The sequence below is a fragment of the Euprymna scolopes genome, chromosome 17, assembly GCF_053919585.1.
Source record: "Euprymna scolopes isolate OS-2025 chromosome 17, ASM5391958v1, whole genome shotgun sequence".
NCBI lineage: Eukaryota > Metazoa > Mollusca > Cephalopoda > Sepiida > Sepiolidae > Euprymna > Euprymna scolopes.
Window position 1 is genome coordinate 28,221,487 of NC_136498.1, and position 22,727 is coordinate 28,244,213.

The window sequence follows — 22,727 nt, forward strand, 5'->3', positions numbered from 1 at the left end:
GCTCTAACCAAGTATGCCGACCTATTCCACAAATCCCAAAACCTCAATATGAAATATCTCCAGAATAAAAACTCGATTAAACCTAGAACCCCATCTTCCAACGTAGACCCCTACTACCAGGTCTCCTTCTCCAACATCAGGGGTCTACGTTCCAACCTTCCAGAGGTTGAAACCCAATTACAGGAGACGAAACCGAACATATTATTTCTAAGTGAAACTGGAATAGGGCCGAACACTTCTCTAGATGAGTTCATAATTAACGGATACTCTAATTTAACAGCTAAATCTGACACCCAAGATCGCCATGGGCATGGAATATGTGCCTACATTAAGGATGGCTTCCCATGTGGCAGGGATATCTCTAGAGAATATCCTAATTTACTCTATATGTGCTTCAGGGTTGCACTTGCTAACACCACTGAGTTTATATTTGCCCTCTATAGGCTCCACAACAGCGGAGTTACTATATTTAAGAGCATATCTGAGAAAATAGACCACATACTGTCTGCACATCCCTCGGCTAACATCCACATCTGTGGTGACTTCAACGTCCATAACGTGGAATGGCTGACCCATTCAAATAAGACAGATGATGAGGGGAGGTTTTGTCATGATTTTGCCATTGCTTATGACCTCACTCAGATTGTTCGCGAACCCACCCGTGTGCCCAATACACCCGGTCAATATGCAAGCCTCCTAGACCTTTTTCTCTCAACTTCCCCTGAGCTATGTTCATGTTCCCTTCATTCTCCTCTAGGATCCTCCGACCACTCTGTCGTATCATTTAAGATAAAAACGAAATGTAAGAAGCCCCCAGACGTACCCCTCCACCGTACTGTATACCGATACTCTATGGCGGACTGGGATAGCTTCCGTACATTCATATCTGATTTACCTCTGCACTCCATGTTTAAAAAGGAAATGTCCTCTATAGTATCAGATCTGACCGAATGGTTAATTGTAGGCATAGACCAATTCATACCATCTAAAAAATTCCAACAAAAACCTAACAGCCAGCCATGGTTCTCCCCAAAATGTGCTGCTGCTATCGCGCACAGAAATCACTTTTTCCATAGCTACCAACGTAATAGATGAACTGAGACTAAAGCTGCTTTCAGGACTGCCAGCAACCACTGTAAAAGAGTAATAAAAAATGCAAGAGAGCTATATGCCCAGTCTGTTAAATCCAAGGTAGCTGATCAGCGGCTTGGTTCCCACCAATTTAGGCAAATAACAAATAGCATCCTGAACAGAAGTGTGCGTTCTATCCCAACCATTATCAATGGACCAGAGGTTATCTCGTCAGCGTCAGACAAGGCCAAACTATTTGCAAAGAACTTTGCAGCTAATTCTACCCTATGCGACGAAGGCCATCAACTCCCCATATTTCCTCCTATAACACAGAACAAGCTAGGTAACATACAAATATCCGTGCATGAGGTCGCCAAGCTAATCAAGAACCTAGATTCCAGTAAAGCAACTGGCCCTGATGGCATCCCAATTATAGTGTTAAAAAAGCTTCAACCAGAACTTGCTCCCATACTTACGAAACTATTTAAGCGCTGCCTTAAGGAGAAGTGCTTTCCGACTCCCTGGAAGACCTCATCAGTTTGCCCTGTATTTAAGAATTCAGGTGATAAGTCATCTCCCTCTCAGTACAGACCAATAAGTCTCCTGTGTGTTATGAGTAAGTTGCTGGAATCCATATTAAATAGAGAAATAGTCAACCACCTCAGCAGAAATAACCTTCTTTGTGACACACAATATGGTTTCCGCTCTGCAAGATCTACCGCAGGTGTGCTGACGGTTATATCCCACAGGATTAGTGAATCTCTTGACAAAGGCTTCTTTTCTAGGGCAATTGCTCTTGACATATCAAAGGCCTTCGACAAGGTATGGCATAAGGGTCTACTTCACAAGATTTCCAGCTACGGTATAACTGGAAATGTTTTCTCAATCATTAAATCATTTCTCTCCGATAGGCTCATAAGAGTAGTGGTAGATGAACAAAAATCGGAGGCCTGCAATATAAATGCTGGAGTCCCTCGAGGGTCAATCCTGGGCCCAACTCTCTTCCTGATCTACATCAATGACCTCCCTAAACACATACTTAAATCATTCGTTGACATCTATGCTGATGACACGACCATCTACGGCAACCCATCAAAGGCTGTAAATGACAAAGTTCTCTCTTATTCTCTCTCCTCTGATCTCGAGCGCGTGGTTCAGTGGGGGAAGATGTGGCTGGTTATCTTTAATGCATCCAAAACCAAACTCCTATCCTTACATCATCAACGCTCTGATCCCCAGCTGGCATCAATTGTGATGGATGGCTCTCGTCTGGATGAGGCCCCGTGTTTTGACAAACTTATGGGTTTGACATTTACTCCTGATCTGAAATGGAACACGTACATCAAGTCTGTTGCCAAGGTCGCTGGAAAGATGGTGGAATCCTTCTACCGCTCCAGAAGATATCTCACTACTGATGCAATTCTCTATCTATATAAAAGCCAAGTACGTCCAAGGATGGAATACTGCTGCCATATCTGGGCAGGAGCTGCTAAAAACAGCCTATCCTGCCTTGACAGAGTACAAAATAGACTTCGTGGCTTAGTGGGGGATGCCAATTTTGAGACATAGTTTTCCCACAGACAGCGCCTGGTATTCCCAAAGGGTAACCCATTTAACAGAAACGTGGCGGAATTAGGCATAACTTTGATTATCTAATGAGAATGGATTATTAAACATTACTATCCCGTACTTTATATTTACTGTATACGAAAAATAAATAAGCTGTTTAGAGGATAGTCACGAAAACATTTCCTGTTTTTTTTTTTCATCCCAAAGTGATTTTATACAATACTTTGCATATTTTTAGGTGGCGTAGACAGCAGTCACAGGAGATTCTTTTGGTACTAATATGGATTCAACTGGACGCTATATCAAGCAGCAGCGAATAAAAATCATCGAGGCGTACTTTGCCACAAAATCAGTTCCAACACACTGACAATGCAGGAAAGATTTTGGCTAGAATAATGTATTTGATAGAAGAGTCATTAAACGTTCGATGACAAAATATAGGTAGATAGAAACTGTGGCAGATGCCCTAAAAAGCTACAGTAGTCGACCTCGTCCAGACAAAATTTCTGATACTATTCAGATTTACCAGGAACGCCTTGAGAAATGCGTTAGAAAATCAACACGTCGTCTCTTACAAAACACTGACATTTCGAGAACATTAGTTATGAGGATTCTTAACGATGATATGAATTTCTTTCCTTACAAAATTCAGATCTTGCAGAAACAAACCGATCGCAATAAAAACAGAACGAGGAAAATTTTTGTGACGATCTCAGCCAAAGTACTGAAAATGACTCTTGGTTGTTAGATCTGATTATATATATATATATATATATATATATATATATATATATATATATATATATATATATATATATATGTATGTATGCGCGTGCGCGCGTGTGTATATATACTAGCATGGTAAAAAAAAGAGCCAAAAAAATGGACTTTATTTATCAAAGCATGAAAGTATAAAACTTATGAAAAAGAGGTGTGGGTGTGCAGAAATAGTTTAAAACTTTATATATATATATATATATATATATATATACAGGCGGAAACAAAGAAAGTCCGCACTTGTAATTTTTTCAAAAGTTGCAAATTTAAGCTAAAATTAATTTAAACTATACCACATTTGATTGGTTTTTTATTCTTTTATAATTTTACCTGTTTATATTTGATTTTTAATTGAAATATCCGAAAATGAAAAATGTGCATAACGAATCTTTGATGGTACGTGTTGTTTTAAACGAAAATCCAAGCTTTGTGATGTTCACCCAACATAGTACGCGCTGCAACATAATTTGAATAAATTAATAATAGAATTATTATGGTGGGGGGAGAACATCTCTGCAAATGGACAACATATGTTTGGTTGAAAAAACAACGCGTGGGTTCGATGCAAAATTACACCGTTGTATAAACAAAGAGATTTGTTACTTAGCCAAGGTAGACGAAGATAAACAGGAAATCTATTAACTACAATTTCTTTAGATTTGTCAAATTGGAAACTTTCTTAATAAAAGTAAATTCCCAACAACAGCGACTACTCCTTAGACATTGTTGGATTTATTATTAATGAGAAAGTTTTCGATTTTTACAAATCTAACGAATTGTAGTTTACCCTCATCTAGCTTGGCTAGATAATATCAGTGACTGATTTGCTAAGCAAATCTATTTGTCTGTACAACGGTGTTATTTTGCACCGAACCCGCGCGTCCTAGAGGAAGCGCAATCTAGCCTGCACAAAAATGACTGGCAACATTCTCCGCTACTAGGGCCTCAGGCGATTAGCAATAATCTAAATCCTTCCCAAAGGAAGAAGGTAAAACCTAGGAGGATGGGCTTTCTTTAACTTCAAAGACAAGAAGCATGCCTCAGTCAATAGCAAACAAGCAATTCCACCAGTAACCTAAACCCTGTTGGCTTTGGCGTTATCGTTTTATTAACGGATTCGGCGGGGCTTGAACTCGTTTCAGCCTGTTCTACAATGCGCACCGATAAACATAACGCCACTCGCAGACAATGAACAAAAAGCAAAAAGGGAAAACTTAATTCTTGGAATGTAAACTACCCTGAACCGAAAACTTAGACAACAGCCTTCCCACCAATGTACACACGCCCCACACACATATATACACACATTCATATACACGCATACACACAGATGCACACATACGAACACATGCACATACACAAACACATACACACTTCATTATAGTAAAAACACTGAAGATTAGTTTATCTTTTTTTTCTTTTTTTTTCTTTGTTTTCTTTTTTTTTTTGGTATTCATGATCACTGCAAAAAAGTTAAAAGTCGTTTTATAATAAAAATTATAAAAAGAAATAAAAAAAAACGAGACAGAGAGAAATAGAGAGAGAGAGTGTGTGTGTGTGTGTGTGTGTGTGTGTGCGTGTGTGTGAGAGAGAGGGGGGAGAGATAGAGAGAGAGAAAGAAAAAGAGAAAAGGAGAAAGAAAGAGAGAGAGAGAAAGAGAGAGAGAGAGTGTGTGTGTGTGTGTGTGTGAGAGAGAGAAGGAGAGATAGAGAGAGAGAAAGAAAAAGAGAAAAGGAGAAAGAAAGAGAGAGAGAGAGAGAGAGAGAGAGAGAACGAAAACACTTCCTGGAAATAATTCAAGACTTGGCGACATATGGCATGAAAAAGTTTTCTCAGACGGAATATTTTTCCGGTGGGAATATAATAATGGTAACGACGACACCCACCGTGCCTGCCTCGCTACACTGGTACACCGAAAAAAGAAGTTTCGATGGGCGACCACTTTGTGTCAGACAGCCACGTGGTACGCATCAGCGATTTGACGTAAACATATGCCGAGAGAGGAGGGGGACGAGCACGACACAGCACATATGTCAAACAGACATACCCAGACGCCTTTATCAATATATTTATGTATGAAATAGTATGCCTATGTCTATCTACATAGATGGTTTGCCCGTATACACAAAAGAGAATGCACACACAACCGCAATACAGTGACTCAGATTCGTCCGAATATGGAGTATTGGGGAGGTTACAAAGTACAAAGTCGTTTTGGTAATCCAGTGGGGATGATTCCTTCTCATTCCTACAGCCTCTGGCGGAAGATTATCTCCGTGATTTTCATATAATGTCGAGGATATATTGTCGAGTATCAGTCCAACAGATTATTCGCCTTTTTGAGAAGGGTGGCCTTTTTCTGTCGGGTCGATATATATTGTTCTGTGCAGTCCTAGAAGGTCTTAGGCTTTATCTTTTCTCTTTGAAAAGAGATCACTTTATTGCCAATCGTATGGAACAACCTTACTAGTGAATGCCGACAGGGCTTCTCAGGTATTTTTATAGGACGGAGTGTTCTGCCTCTTAGGCGCTGAATTTTCAACTCCCATCTTCTACCCTTGTGTTACATCTTCTCGTGGCGGGAAGAAAGTAAATGCCATTTATTCTCGTCATCACAGCCTGTTTCATGTGAAAAGATGTTGCTAACCTCTCTGTACTGTTATGTTTGTGGTAGGTGCTCGACTCAGCTCTAATTCTTGGTCTACCTCCCGTAAAACATTCACAGCAATAACTCGTCTGCCTACCGCCATAGAAAAGACATTCCTTACCTCTCTCTCTCTCTCTCTCTCTCTCTCTCTCTCTCTCTCTCTCTCTCTATCAAAAACTAAACGGAACTTCCATGAACAAAGTTTCTTTCTTAGAAGATCCCAACTGTGGAACAAGATATCACGTCTGCTTCTCAAAAAGCGCTCCGATCTTCACTAAAATTCATGTCTCTCATCTTAAGGAAGCACACTGCTTTGTACCTGATATGGTAAACTCGTATACCAGATCCGTTGCCAAGGTTGCTGAGAAAATGGTTGGATCATTCTACCGCTCCAGAAGGTATCAATCATCTACAAATATAAGAACCGAATACGGCCCAACATGGAGTACTGTTGCCACATCCGGAAAAGAAGCTGCTAAGAATACCCTTTCCTGCCTTGACAGAGTCTAAAACAGCTTTTGAAATCTAATGAGGGAAGCCTTGTTTTCCTACTTAATTAGCTTTTCTTATAAAAGAATCATAGCGAGTATATCTCTACTCCATCCTTATTTTCATAGCATCTCAACCGAGTTTCTATCCATGGTTTTTCCTAGCAGATCATTCGCAGTGGACATTCGTCTAGCTACAAAAACTGTAACAATTTTCTTCTTTTTTTTAAATTAAACGAAGGTTCAATGAAAAAAGTTATGTTCCTAGAACTACCCGTCTGTGAAACGCAATATCTCGGGACTGTTTCCCATCTGATTATAACAATAATTCTAATGTAAATAAGATCTGGTTGAGCTGTACTCTTAAACAATCAAACCCAAGTTCAACTATTACCGATAATCACGGTATTATCTCACCATCCCACGACACTCAGTAATCCTTACCCTCTAGTGATCTTTGAGTTTTAATAAATGGTGAACCCCTGGTATATATATATATATATATATATATATATATATATATATATATATATATATATATATATATATATATATATTAGATGACATTTTCCCAAAGGTTTAATACATTAAAATCTATTAGCCAATGGCAATGTACATATGTCAATAAAAATTTAAGCCATGTAAATTGACTCAAATATTAAACAACATGATTAACATTTCTGTAATCGAGCATTCATATATAGTTGCAAAAACCAAAACAACAAGGAGAAAGATAACATCATATGCAACGTCTTGCCAGACGAGTGTCACTCCCTCGGACACTTAAAGTCCATGAGTCCAAATGTCTCAGGGAGTATCTATACAAAGATGATGTTACAGAGTCTTAGCTTTGTACGACAGTTAAATCTATCTCTCGGTTCAAAATGTTGAGATCCAGAAACAAGCAAGAGCAAGATAGCCAGCAACAAATTAAACTGCAGACCAGCTTAATGCGGGTACTGGTCTCCCGCTTTATGGTTTTTTAAATCAGAGATTTGCTTCTCCTAGAAAGGTTGCCTTCACCACGGCTTACGGGAGCCCTCTCCACCCCAACACATATACACATACACACAAATATACACGGTGCTAGTTGGCTGTTGACCCCGAAAAAGGGTTCATTTGCCCTTTGAAAGGTCTTGTTTTTAATCCTTCAGGGAGACTAGCCGCCCTCCTCACCAAACAAGTCTGGCGGGGGAACCAGTTAAGTCGCCGGTGACCCGACCATGAGGCAGGTAGTACTGGGTTACATGGTGCCAGTAGCATATGGCATGGCTTGACATATAACATTATATAGTACAATTGTTTCGACATCAACCAGACAATTTTAAATTTTATGTTATTTAAAATTTTTCGTGGTAAACATCTCATCAGATAAGTTGAAAAAAATACAGGGTTAATACGTAACTCAACACATTTTCTATCTGTTATTAACTGTATCAAGCAGTGTGTACGGTCTCATCGTGCTTTTAATGAATTCACAACCGGTGTTGGGGAATATTTTTTTTTATTAAATTGTCTGGTTGTAATATTCGAAAAAAATATACAAATATGATGTTATCTTTCTCCCTGTGATTTTTTTTCAAGTATATATATATATATATATATATATATATATATATATATATATATATATATATATATATATATATATATATATAACTACTAAATTTACTCACATAAAATTAATATACGAAATTATGCATTTATGCGTAAACTTTAAGTATTTACTTCAAAAGTGCTCAATACGTAGGTAGAGCTAGTTAGTAAGCTATAAAATATATATGGCGATTAAGATACACTGAATATTCCGCGTTTCATCCACTCTAGGACTCTTCAGACTTATGTGCGAATTTTGTGGTTGTTTGTCGTTTTTATATACGCATCTTCTATTGAGATTTTAGTTGGCCAATCAGCTTTCTAGTATCCACCACGCCCTTCCTATCAGCCAATGAGCATGCACTTATCGGACAAAAGCCTATTTGACCTCTGGTTGACCTGTTTCTTTGTGTGTGCTCTATTTAGCCTGGATATCCAGTTTTTTTTTATCTGTTTTAAATCTAGGTTACTGTTTTTTATGTTAGTTTATATATAAGTATATATATATATATGTACATATATATATGCACACATATATATACATATATATATTTTTTATGTTAGTTTATATATAAATATATATATATGTACATACATATATGCACACATACATACATATATGTATACATACATATATGTGTGATCGTTTATGTATATTCATGTTTATTTAAATTGTTTATTTGTTTAGTTGCTAATGATTTTGTTAGTTTTAAAACTATTTTGTATCGCTATCCTAGAGTAAATTTTACTTGTGAACACAGTTGTTTGCTATTTCTCTTCTACAGTTTAATAGATGTTGGGGTTCTTTAAAGTACAGAATAGCAAGTTTTTCATGAAGGCATAATTTACATGGATCGTCTAGGTTCCTACACGTGGTAGCTTGTTTATTATTTTCAATTCGACTACCGGCGAATGTCCGCTTTCCTTGAGTTCCCAGTATTTACTTGCTAGCGTTGTTTTCATACGGTGATTTTATTGTTGAATGTACGATATTATGACCACAAAAGTACATTTCTCCCTATTTTCACATGTTTTTAACTAACATGAACACGCTTTTTTGCAATTTATGACTAACCATGATAATATGTTGTTTTATTTAAAGCAATAAGTTTTCATACATACAGAAAATATCACACTGTATAAGGTTTATTTGATATTTTAGATATTCATAATCGTACTCTATTTCCAAAAGAGGGAAGATTTAATGTATGAGTAATATTTGGAATCAAGTCTCCTCTTGCTGTTATTTCAGACCAGTTGAAATTATAGTAACAAGTTTTAGTCTCACTTCCATCAAGGCCAGAAATTTTGGGGAAACACACACACACATACATACACACATACATACACACACATACACACACACATATATACACATATATATATATATATATAATTCTTTATTTAAATACAGTCATATCTTGCTACTTTTTAATTTTTGTATTTTTATTTTTATTGCCTGATGAAATCGAATATAATTGAAACGGTCTGCACATCGTAGCAAGATATGACTGTATTTAAATAAAGAATGATATATATATATATATATATATATATATATATATATATATATAGTGTTGTTTTTATACGGTGTTTTTTATTTTTGAATGTACTTTTGTGGTAATAGTATCGGGTTTTGAAATCTAAGAAAGTCATGCCTACGTAATATTTCTTGTTATTCGGGTTTTCTTTCGCAAATATTGTTGCTTGATAAACTACGCTTTTTGTTAGACATCTATTTTGAACTGGACAAAGTGTGCGGTGTCTACAGTTGCATTTATCTTGTTCGTTATTATTATTTTTAAGGGTCGAGCGTTAAAACGATACTGATCTTGGTAAAATCCGTCGCCTCTGTCGAAGGTTTTAGGCAGACATGCAAACATACATGCATACATTTATATATTTGTAGCCTAAATTTTCGACTCAAACGGATTAAAAAGTTTTCCCTATCTCTGAATACCCTTTATGTAAAATTTCAAATGTTTAGACTGGAATTGTCTTTAGTAATTTGGTAGAGAGCTCAGACAGACACTTTCACTTTTATAGATATATAGATATACTTGCATGGGTGCCCGGAGTTGCCCGGGGGCTTGGGGGTGTATGCTGAGCCAAAAAAAAAAAAATAATAAAAAGCAGATAGAAACAAAAACGGTCAATTTTTTAAAACTTTGAACTCTATTATGGCCCCTTAAAATTTATTGTTTTGGGTTCAAATTGTGTTATTAAGTTAGATCCATGTCCAAGGAACCTATATCTAAAGTTTTAAGTGTTTAAACTAAAAATTGTCGGATGAGTTTAGTAGAGTTCTCAAAGGTCAAATTGTTGAACTTTGACCCCTTAACAGCCACATTTCATGCCGATGTTCGATCACGTATATTTTCCCAAATCTCAGTAACCTGTATATTAAATTTCGAGTCTTTAGACTAAAAATTAACAGAGTTATTGCGAAGGAAAATGTACACAGACATACAGGCAGACAGACACACAGGCACACAGACACGTTCATTTTTATAGATATAATAGATTATAATCACACACACACACATTATATATATATATACATATATATATATATACATATATAGCATTTCAGCCCGGCGTTGCCCAGGCGTTTGGATGTGTATGTTGAGTAAAGGAGAAAAAAAAACGGGGTAAAACCTAACGTTTATGCTGTTACGACCACTGTCACACCGGAAGCGACATTTTTTAAAATTAAGGCTAGATAATCTAAAGGAGAGGATAACTTTCAAAATATCGGCGAAAAAAGTGACCCCCCCTGTAGAAAAGTGCCTAGTTGAAGGGAAGATATTAATGTTTTTAGCCAATTTTTCGATATTTGTCGTATGAAAGGTCGAACTTTAAACGATACTGATCTTGGTAAAATCCGTCACCTCTATTGAAAGTTTAAGGCAGATATGCAAACAGACATGCATACATACATTTATATATTGGTAACTAAAATTTTCGACCCAACCTGATGAAAAAGCTTGCCCTATCTCTGAATACCCTTTATGTAAAATTTCAAATATTTAGACCAAAAATTGTCTGAGTAATTTGAAAGAGGCCGAAGAGGTCAATTTTTTAAAACTTTGAACTCTATTATGACCCCTTAAAATTTATTGTTTTGGGCTCAAATCAAGTTATTATGTTAGATCCATGTCCAAGGAACCTATATCTAAAATTTCAAGTGCGTAGACCCAAAATTGTCGGATGAGTTTAGTAGAGTTCTCAAAGGTCAAATCGTTGAACTTTGACCCCTTAATCGCCAAATCTCTGGCCAAAAACCAATCACATCGATTTTCCCAAATCTCAGTAACCTGTATATCAAATTTCGAGTCTATAGACTAAAAATTGACAGAGTTATTGCGTAGGGAAATGTACACAGACACACAGATACACACACCGACACTTTCTCTTTTATATATATATATATATATATATATATATATATATATATATATATATATATATATATATATATATTGTCTACTATAATGATTATTAATAGATTGTTTACTATAATAATTATTAAATACCTCCAGACACTAGTGTTTCATCGTTTCGGGAATCTTCAATGCAGGGTGCTACGATTAACACCAGTCGATAGATTTTAACCCGGAGACAGAAGCCATTTCTGGCTCCATTAGCAAGGACCATATCCATTCGGCTACAAGCGCGATAGATGTTTTTGAATTTTAAACATTTATTTCATCAAATGTCTTTAACGTCAGTCAGAGTTTTATAGTCATTATATGATGATCTGCGCATAAGATCTAAATTGACCGACGTTTAATTCAACTGAAAGTGCTCAACGATAAGAAACGAGTTTCTTAAGGGGGCTAACATAATTATTTACTAAAATAATTATCAAATACCTACAGACACTAGTGTTTCATCCTTTCGGGAATCTTCAGTGCAGGGTGTAACAATTAACACCAGTCGATAGATTTGAACCCGGCGACAGAAGCCATCTCTGGCTCCATCAGCAAGGACCATATCCATTAGGCTACTACACACAAACACACACACACACACACACACACACACACACACACACACACACACACACACACACACATATATATATATATATATATATATATATACTAGCATATATATATATATATATATATATATATATATATACTAGCATGGGTGCCGGCGTTGTCCGGGTGTTTGAAGGTGTGCGCTGAGCAACAAAAAAAAAGTGGTAGTAGGCAGGCAGGCTCAAACCCGTACCGCGAAGGAGGAAAAGAACGTGAAAAAGAAAAAAAAAACGTGACGTTTTTGCTGGAAGTGACGTAGGTTTGAATTAAGTCTAGACAATCGAAAAGAGAGGATTACTTTCGAAAATTGCGACCCAGCCGAAGGGGAAGACATTACTGTTTTTAGCGAATTTTTCGGTATTTGTTGTCTGAAGGGTCGAGCTTCAAAACGATACTGATCTTGTGAAAATCCGTCGCCTCTGTCGAAAGTTTTAGGCATACATGCAAACATACATGCATACATTTATATATTTGTAGCTCAAATTTTCGACCCAAACGGATTAAAAAGCTTGCCCTATCTCTGAATACCCTTTATGTAAAATTTCAAATGTTTAGACCAGAAATTGTCTGAGTAATTTGGTAGCGACCGCAAAGGTCAATTTTTTTACTTTGACCCCTATTATGACCCCTTAACATTTATTGTTTTGGGCTCAAATAAAGTTATTAAGTTAGATCTATATCCAAGAAACCTACATCTAAAATTTTAAGAGTTTAGACCCAAAATTGGCGGAGAAGTTTGGTAGAGTTCTCAATGGTTAACTCGTTGAACTTTGACCCCTATATATATATAGTCATCCACATACAGTACTTTTCCGCTGTTTCACAGCTCATCAGTGCGGCTAGACAAGCAAGTATCTCAAGCCAGGATCGAAACCCGACCGCCCATATGACAGTTTGAGCTTCTAACCGTTGCGTTATTCGGCCACTGCTATGCGGGCAATGAATTAACAATGTTTTGACATTGACCAAATACCTAAGCTCAATTTGTTTACCCAAAGAGCATCACTTTATACGCTAATGGTAATTTGTATATCACTTCCTAATATGCTCAACCCAAGATAGGGAGCATTATAGTCATCCACATACAGTACTGTTTCGCTGTTTCACTAGACAAGCAACTACTTCAAGCTATGATCGAAATCGTCCATATGACAGTCGGAGCTTCTAACCGTTGCGCTATTCGGTAATATATAAATTATTCATTAAAAAAACAACGATGTTACATATTTCAAAGACATGCCATGGGTTCATTGAGGGTAGCATGCTCTCGTCTTGTCAGCCATGACTAGCTACAACTCCTGAGTAATTTGCAATTACATTATTACTGAGGATTAAACTTTCAACCTCCAGAAGATTTCAATTTGTGGACAGAGTACTTGGTAAAATTAAGTTGTAGATGTTTTTTTTTTTTGTTTTTTTTTTACACAGTGATCACCACTTATCAAGGCCCGGAAGCCACTCAGGGATAAGGGTTATTGTGAGTACATCACGTTAGTGAGGAGATTTTATGAAGTGTTTAATTAGGGGGGCAGTTCATTAGGAATTTGTTAACATTAGACTTGAAGACATCCAAGTTGTAGTCCGGAGGGAAGCAGGCAGACGGAACAGAGTTCCACAGGCGTGCAGTTCTAAGAAAGAAGCTTTGTTCATGAAATCCACGTTTTGATTTAGGCACAGATATAGAATGGGGGAAATTTTTCACAGTGGATTCAGCTAGACGGGTGTTTTTCGTGAAAGATTGGCGAGGGGGGACCAGGGATTGGAGTTCAGACGAGCACCTGCCATGAAAATAACGATAAAACAAGGATAGGCTCGCAACGTCTCTTCTGTGGGAGAGGGGTTGCAGGGTAGAGAAAAGGGCATCCCCCACTAAACCACGAAGTCTATTTTGTACTCTGTCAAGGCATGATAGGCTGTTTTTGGCAGCTCCTGCCCAGATATGGCAACAGTATTCCATCCTTGGCCGTACTTGGCTTTTATAGAGATAGAGAATTGCATCAGATGTTACTCTTTTGGAGATTGAAGTTTTAATCCTCAGTGCGAGCGAAACCTGAATTTGCAATTGCGGATTACTTAAGACTTGTCCCCAGTCAGCTGTGACGGAATGAGAGCATACTACCCCCCCCTGTATTAAATAAAGTATTCCGTTCGAAATTTCGTACAGATTCCCAGGTTCGACAGAAAGATTCCAGAGTTCGACAAGATAGACCTGAAGAAGGTCGGAGGTTACATCGACCAAAACGTTGTGAAAAATGACACTCAAAATGAGAACAGTAGTCCGAAGAATCGAAATGATACGACTAAGAAATCCTCATCTCAAAAATTCAGAAAAATAAGTTTAATTTCTAAAATATCGCATCTAAAATGTAAAATGATCATTCCCGTGGGGCAACGGTTGTGCGTCTCTGCATCATTTCATCACCAAAGAAATGTCAATGCGACAGGCTATCAAAGCTCGAACCCCCTCATGTTGAGAAAATAACTATTAATTGGACAATTCTAATATTTTTCCCGATTCTGATACAGTAACCGATTTTTTTTTCTAAATGTTCGATGCCGATTCAGTCAGCAATTGCAATTCTTTTAAAATCTCTAAATATTTAGCCATAGAGTTGTATTTTGAGGGATTTAAGTCAACAAACGAAGAAAGGGTCCAAATTTCAAATATACAGGGTATCCGTAAAGTTACTATACAGTCTTATTGTTTTATTGTATTATATTTGTATTAATAGTTAATATTTATTTTTTTTACAGGTTTATTTAATCAAGCATGTATAGTAACTTTACGGACACCCTGTATATTCTTAGTTAGATATATATTTTTTACTTTACAATAAATGTTTCCATAGTGAATAAAAGTTATTTTTGTACTTATTTTTTTTTGTTATTTTTTTTTTGTTTTGTTTTTTTAAGTAGTTTTAAATGCTCGTTTTAAATCTCAAATATTTGGTTTTCACGAGCTGTTTAACGAACAGTATGGCGGTACGTTTTTATCCTCATAATGAATACTCTAGACCGACATCTTGTTTGCAAAACAGTTCATAAAAACGAATATTTGAGATCTAAAAAAAAAACAGCATTTTAAACTACTTTAAAACACTAAAATGTGCAAGGTATGTATAAAAGTAACTTTTTATTAGCTTCGTTATCATTTATTTACTGTATATTTGAAGGTTTTCCTTTCGCCGTTTGGCATCTCTGCTAAATGCCCGTATTTTTTTTTCCGGATTACTTTAAGAATCCGTGTAATATGTACATATATTTTGGCACAGATAAAAATACATTTGTGTCGGGGTGCGATCGATCGATTTTAATTTTATTGGTAATTTAAAATCATTTTATCATTAGTACCAATAATGGAGAATTAACTTTAAAGCAATTTATTTTTTAAATAATAAAATCAACAGAATTGTTTTGGGCATCGGAAATAGATTCAATTTTTTTCCGATTCCGATTTGGATTAATCTCCCCAACATTAAAGATTACACACTAAGGTGTCATAATCGCACTTACGCAAACTAGTTTGAATATCCCTGTCCTGAAAACCGATACTCAGAATGTCAGGGAGTAATTGTGTGCTGCTTTACAGGACACCCATTTTATTCAAGGTGATCATATGTGCGAACTTGCTAAGGATTTAAATGTTTGTTTAAGATACTTTGGTGCAAGTCCAGAATCCAACGTTATTTAAAAAAAAATACGGAAAGATCTTTTTGAAGTACCTACACGTCACGGAACGAAAATGTCATGTTCGAAAAATCACGTAAATTGATCAAGTAGTTTTATTTTTAACGAATCAAATGTTATGAGTAAGCAAAAAAATAAATACTCTTGCATCGCCATCTTGAGAAAGCAAGAGCAGATAACTCTACAATAATTCAAACTTGCGATTTCTTCTCTTTTAATGTTAACGAGTTAACATTAATCGCTTAAAATATTTTAAAAGTGATTTTCTTTATTAAAAAAAAACTACTTGATCGATGTACATAATATTTGGAATATGACATTTTCGTTCCATAATTGTACATACATCATAAAGATCTTTCTGTATTTTTAATAATTTTAATTAGGCTGAATTTGGGATAAGAAGAAATGTTTTGATAGTCATTTGGGGCCGTCTCTTGGTTAATAAGGTGTTCTTTTAGATATATCGATGGACCCCTGCTTAATATATTTAAAAGGGAGATTGCGTTCTGGGTGTTACCATAAAGGATAATGTAATTCTTTTCATCGTAGTTTAAAATCGCAAATCACAGCATTACGGCCGATGTTATCTCCGACCAATTGACAAAAAAACCTCCGAGAAACCATACGTATTACCTCAAGATGACTGAAGTCAACCCCAACACAATGACTACCAGTAGCAAGCTCACTCGCAACCCAACATAAGGAGGAAAGAGGTAACTTAAAAATAGATTTAAAACGTCGAGGAGGACACCATGGACTTACCAATCCAACTAATTTTAAAAGATGCCACAGATACCTCCAGACTCAAGTCCCGAAAGCTTTTCTACAATTCAAAAATAAAAAAATTCGACCCAGTTGAGACATGGAAAGAACTCTCCCAAAGGAGGGAACATCATCGAAGACCTTGCTTTGCGCCTCCCAGGTTTTGCTACAAATAGTAGAAAGCAGTGGGTAGCTGCAAACCAGATCAGAACAAGACACTGCAGAACTGCAGTAAACAAACACAGTTGGAGACAAATAAACTGCCTAGTCTGCCCAAAGTGCAAGAAAATTCCCCCAGGACCTAGACCACTTAATCCTACTTAGACTTAATCCTACACTGTCCAGTCACTCGACTGGAAGGAGGCTATGTGACAGCCTATTTATCGGAAGACAATTTCTCAGACTGGCTAAGAAAATTAATGATATAGAGGTCTAACCCATACGATACTAATATCTCCGACCTTCTTCAAGTGTACCTTGTTGAATTCAGGAAAATCTATGTTGAACGGAACTTCGAACATAGATTCTTCGTGTTCCATCTGTCATGTCCGGGTAGAAGTATGAAGTAATTTGTATTTGTCTTCTCAACTCTCGTACTGATGACTGAACATTTTATTCAAGGCAATCATATGTACATGCTTACTAAGGATTTAAATGTGCTTTCAGATACTTTGACGCAATTCCAACGTTATAAAAAAATACGGATGGATCTTTATGGTGTACTTACACGTCACAGAACAAAAATGTCATCGCGTAAATTGATCAAATAGTTTTATTTTTAACGAACCAAATTTATGAGTAAGCAACACTAAATACTCTTCAATCGCCATCTTGAGAAAACAAGAGCAGATAACCCCACAATTATTCAAACTTGCGATGTCTAGTCTTTTAATGTTAACGATTTAACATTAATCGCTTTAAATCGTTTAATAATGATTTTCTTTATTTAAAAAAACAACTTGATCGATTTACATAATATTTGGAATATGACAGTCATTTAGAACTGAATATTCCTTTGTATTTTTTGTCTGTTGCGACACGGACTGGATTGAATAAGGGGTTACGTTATAAATTTCGAAATCTGTACGGAATTTCGAACATAATGTAATTCGCAGCGCAACGGATAAAATACTAAATATAATAGCTTATAAGTGATAGTCTATCTGAATTATATTAAAAATGGAAATGGCTAAATTTGTTAAGTGGTATGATTATAGTATTTGGTTACATTAACCTTAAAGACTCTGATTAAAGTGTTGTTATTTTACATTAAAGTTAAGACTTCAAGTGAGAATGCTTAGCATCAGATCAGATTATCGTTTCGCGTAAAGGTGTGAAGATGTTGAGGTGCTTCTATATTATAAGAACGAAATCCGAAAGTCGAAAGAATTGAATTTCCATTAAAAAATAATGTCAACTACTTACTTTTTAATTCAATTTCCACTATCTACTTTATTGTAATTAATTAAATGGCCCTGCATTATTACATAAAACATATACTTTGACTAATCCATTATTCAGTGATATTCGCCATTAATTGTAACAAGACGGACACCAGTTACTTTCCTTGACTCCATGCTATTTATTTGCGTATAAACTTAAAAAATTGTTAGACAAATTTTCATTAATAATTAATATTCTATCTAATCGTTGTTTCGTAATTTTTCGATATGTTACTAAATCCGACATGGCAATTAAGTAGATTCCATTGATTTTAGTTGAAATCCAATATTTCAGTTCTTGAATTTCGCTGTTACGACGAAGAAGCGCCGATTTTTAATTTCACATGTCGACGACATAATACAGGTTAGCCGGGATTAGAGCTACACGTGTACACATATATCATCTCAATTTCAAATTTGGAAAAGAAAATACTCCATGAGGAACAAATAAAATTGTTATTCAGAATCATTACTTAAATATAAAAGGCACTTTGCTTATTATCGATATATGGATGGGTCGTATAGGGAGGAGACACGATGTACCACAGTCGATGACCACTTTAATGCACAACTGTGGTTCATTGGTACAGTATCAGAATGGGGATGCTGGTGTCATGAGTTCGATCGTAACCTGTGCTGACGAAGGCTAAAAGCCAGAAACACGCGTGTCCATGGGTATACTTTTTATGCACGTAAATAAATAAATACGCCTCATAAAAGATAAGGGCGATCTATTCATATATATATATATATATATATATATATATATATATATATATATAACAAAAAGAGCTTATAGCTCTTTTAAAAAAAACGCTAAGGTAGCGGAAAAAAATAAAAATAACAGCGTTTCGAAGTTGTTAATGTTGCTAAAAATAAAAAACAACAACAATAAAACGCCAACAACAAATCATAAGCGATAAAAGGGTGGATTAAAGTGGTAATTGACTTTGGTACATCGGTACGGTGTCAGAACGCGGATACTGATGTCATGCGATCGATCCTAACCTATACTGACGAAGGCTAAAAGCCAGAAATACGCGTGTCCATAGGTATACTTTTATGCGCGTAAATACATAATATTTATATACCAAACTTTTAAGCAAAAGTTGCGATAATAGAAAAAAGATATTAATCGCTGCCAACTCTCAAAACAGGAGAAATTTTTTGCTTAAATGTATACAAGAAAAAATTATACCCAAAAGTACATTTAAATATTTTAAATATTCACACCATATTTTCCCGGATTATATATAAAAAAAAATACTTATTTTCTTCAACGGATCTTTTAAAACAAGAAAGCTCTTATTAATCCCATGGAGCCCGAACATTATCTATCAACCTACAACAGAATTACACAACTATACACGAATATTTCACAAATATAAACAAATATAAACAAATATTTCACAAATATAAACAAATATAAACATATATAAACAAATATACACGAATATTTCACAAATATAAACAATATAAACAAATATAAACAAATATTTCACAAATATAAACAAATATAAACAAATATAAACAATATAAACAAATATAAACAATATAAACAAATATAAACAAATATTTCACAAATATAAACAAATCAGTTCAAAGATTCAACATCCGCCATTGTTTGAAACTAGAAAATAAATTGACAAAATTAATCTCAAACAGCAAATGGAGAACCATAGGACGCCCTGATGTAGATATTTATTTGCTGCCCACCTCAGCAAAATGTGGCACAAGGCCGGAAATTGGGAACCCCGCAGGCTCCCCTAAAGGAGGGGCACTCCTGCAATTTTAAAAATTGCCTGAGTAACCCCGTCGGCATTCCCCGGTCGGGGCGCCTCAGGCAGCAAGCAATAAACTTGCCCCACCGGAAAGCCCGGTGGCAAGGCCTGGGAGGGTGGACCTCCTAGGTATTACCCAGGCGGTGTACCTCAGTCCAACAGGTGCTGGGCCGGTCTCCGGCCCCTCACCTGTTGGGCTGAGTGTCAAGTGACGAATCCATGACTGGTACTACCCTGTCTCCCTGCAGCCGAAGCCGCTAGGAGACATCCCATCAAAAGAGTGTTTTAATTGCAAACTGACCATAAACCGTTTATAACCATCTTTAGCTCTAAATAAGGTCTGCCAACTTATACAGTCAACAGACTGCAAAAATAGGGGACTGTTTTACCGAATTACAATTTCAGTATGGAATTTCAAACATCTGCAAAGTTAAGTCCCGCAGACGCATGTCCCGATTAATCCTGAAATCAAAGGACCCGCTTTTACAGCTAGAGAACTCCCAAACATCGAAATTGAAGCCCTCAGTTTTGGATTAATATTCGCAACTGGTATACATTCGAATATTATCATCAACACGATTTTGAAGAAGTATAAAAATGAAGACAGATTTTAAAAAAGGTTTCATACGGGGTATTATTTCAGTTGCAGATATTCAACCCGATGAAGCTATATTACCAAAGGGATACATAGATGCCTTGGAACACCTAACGAATAACAACAACATAATTATGTCACCAGCTGGTAAAGGTGAGGTATAGTAATAATGGAAAAATATACATATCTGGAGAAAGTTTCCACATTGCTGGCAAACAAAGACACATATACCAACAGTAAATAGAAGTATTCAGACTTTCAACAAGTCTTTTAAAAAACTTATAAAAAACAACAAAACTTGGACTTTATACATTGAATACCACACCAATATTCCATCATTATATGGCTTCCCCAAAACTCACAAACCGGATATCCCTATGCGCCCCATAATATCTGGCATCGGTAGTGCAATAGATAGATGGATAAATAGATAGATAGATAGATAGATAGATAGATATGATATGATACTTTGTTTGTGTATGTGTGAATGTGTGTGATTTTGTGTGAGTTCGTTCTCTATGAACTCCGAAACTGTTGGGAAGATTGAAATTCCACACAAATGTTCTTTATGTGTCTGGGAGTGTTCTTACATATAGTCTTATATCGGTATGTCTCCGATAAGTATCGAAAATCAATAATTGAAAAATCCTATTACAGAATTCCGATGTGACCAAAGTTAACACCCTTACGGAGCCTAACATAACAAGTGCATTTGAGAAGTTTTATCGCAGCACAAGCAGAAAGGCCCAGTGTATAAAATAAGTAGTAAGTTCTTTGATAAGACAGGGGCACGTTCGAAATGAATGTTTCGGTTTAGAGCACAATTAAACCATAAAACTTGTCTTTTATATTTTAAACATTAATTCAACTCATTACATAAAATAATTCTATAAAATCAATAGTGTGTCCTCGATAGTGCACTGTAGACTACACTATATTATGGACCAAGTCATAGCAAAGAGGCACATGAAGCATCATCCCGGTGCACTGTGGTGGGTCACTGACTAAAGCAGGCAATCAATCAATTTGATTGAAATATGGGTGATTTAACCAATTTCCGTAACAGTATTGAGAGTGTTGAAAATTCGTTGATCCTCGTTCAATCTCGGGCAACGTCGGGTTACCCTGCGTGTAAAATAATAAAAATCGAACACATGTCGAAGTGAGCGCAATGAACTGATCAGGAACTACAAGACAAAGAATTACTTTACTAATTATTACATAATAATAATTACTATTATTATTAAGTACATAAATTCATTATTAGTTAATTGATATTCATAATAAATTGTCCATTTTTTTATTTCCTTTTGTCGTAAGCAATTCATAAAAAGCTGAACACGTGCTTGTGTCTATAATAAGCGATGTGTTAAGCGTCTCCGATGAAAATGAAATTAAAAAACCTTTGACTCATGAACTAAATATGTAAGTTATGTCAGATTGTTTGAAAGCATTAACGGCAAGGTATAAGTATTTCATTATGTAATCAGTGGTGAATGAGCACGTGATATATATATATATATATATATATGTTTTCAGAATGTGAGAGATTATATATAATAAATTCCACAGACAAAGAATGTCGCAGCCCACAAGAGCCATGACAGTCAACGAACCGGAAGTCCAAGATTCGGGTTTCGCCCTCATTTGGGCTCATCAGTTAGACATATCCGAACTCAGGATTCGAAACCCGAGCCTCTTGCATGCGAGGCAAGCACTATGTCAACTGAGCAAACGCCCCGCGTACAAGAAATTCTATTAACTAACACAGATCAAGCAAACCGCGCCGAAATCCAACTGTGAAATCGACCTACTTCGTCTCAAAAAGGAACGCTGTCATCCAACCAGCTAATAACCCCAAGCAGATGTCTCACAAGTCGGAGTTTCAACTCAAAAGTACGATGCCATCCAGCAATGCTAACCTAGCGAGCAATTAATGATAGGGTTTTCAGAATGTGAGGGATTATATATAATAAATTCCACAGCCAAAGACCGTCGCAGCCCACGAGAGTCATGACAGTCAACGAACCGGAAGTTCAAGACTCGAGTTTCGCCCCTATTTGGGTTCATCAGTTAGACACATCCATTATTTATGACATTTACTTCGAATGGGGCACAAGGGCTTGTAATTCGTCGGAGCATTTACCATTATATTTTAATGTAAGGGCTTGTAGAACAGACAGAGGGATGCGACATTTCGTCGGTGGGACAGAGGTTGAAGCTTAGATGACAGTTCAGGACCTATCAGGTTGGCGACTCTTTTTTA